This window comes from Brassica oleracea, chromosome C9, assembly GCF_000695525.1.
Source record: "Brassica oleracea var. oleracea cultivar TO1000 chromosome C9, BOL, whole genome shotgun sequence".
Taxonomy (NCBI): domain Eukaryota; kingdom Viridiplantae; phylum Streptophyta; class Magnoliopsida; order Brassicales; family Brassicaceae; genus Brassica; species Brassica oleracea.
In genome coordinates, this window is record NC_027756.1 from 48,244,798 (window position 1) to 48,246,066 (window position 1,269).

The following is a 1,269-nucleotide window of genomic DNA, read 5'->3' on the forward strand; positions in this document are numbered from 1 at the left end:
ATCAGACCTTGGTAACTCACCAATCCTGATCCCAATGTTTTAAGAAAATGCAATAGATAGAATCCAAACAATCATTCAGTTCAAAGCCATGCAAACTATTTACTAAATGCTCAGGTATGATAACTCATCAATTACAAGGCATTTAGGCTATTTTTAATGACCATTTAAGTAACAACATGATTAATTAAATGTCAAAACATGGACTAGATAACTCATCTAATCATCCCAAGCAGTTCATGAAAGCATCACAGAACCAGAAACAACATATGGATGCAAACAAGACTAGAAACAACATATAGATGCAATACAAGACCATGAAACTCTCCTAGGCTTCTAGCAATGCAACAAGACAACTAAATGCTCAGGTATGATAACTCATCAATTACAAGGCATTTAGGCTATTTTTAATGACCATTTAAGTAACAACATGATTAATTAAATGTCAAAACATGGACTAGATAACTCATCTAATCATCCCAAGCAGTTCATGAATGCATCACAGGACCAGAAACAACATATGGATGCAAACAAGACTAGAAACAACATATAGATGCAATACAAGACCATGAAACTCTCCTAGGCTTCTAGCAATGCAACAAGACACAAAACAGGTTCTAGACAACTCGCCTAGACCTTACACAACTCAAACAATTGACCTAAAACAATAACTAGTCATAACCATGCCGGTAAACTTAGAAATAATTTAAAAAAAACAGAATCAACAAACACAACTTAAGTATCTTGAGACATGAACTAGGTTCAACAACTCTAGCAACTTGAACATGTCCCAAGTATACTAAACACACCACTCAATACAACCAGAACCATTATCCCAAACTCATATCAAGAAGGAGAGGTTTAACTTACAACCAAGGAACCTGAGCTGGTTCCTTGAACCTCCAATACACATGGGTCATGACAATTTGTTGGATCTGAGATGTTGAGTTGAACTCCAACTCCTTCTCTTTAAGTACATGACCTCCTTCTTGTATCCATCACACCAAAGTCTCCTCCTTTCTTCATGCTTGAGAGTCGCCACCTTCTTGGAAGCTCTCTTCTTGGATAGAGAAAGAGAACCACTTGTACAAGGTAGTTTTGAAGCTTTGCTAGGAAAACTACTCCATAAACTTTTGCTTTCAAGTGGTTTCTTCACCATATTTGACAGGGGAAAAGAGATTGGAAACTTTGGAAAACAATAGACCGCTGGATAAAAGAGTGTGCTCAAGAATCTTCAAGAAAAATGAGTGGTAGACTGAACTGGTTGAGCTT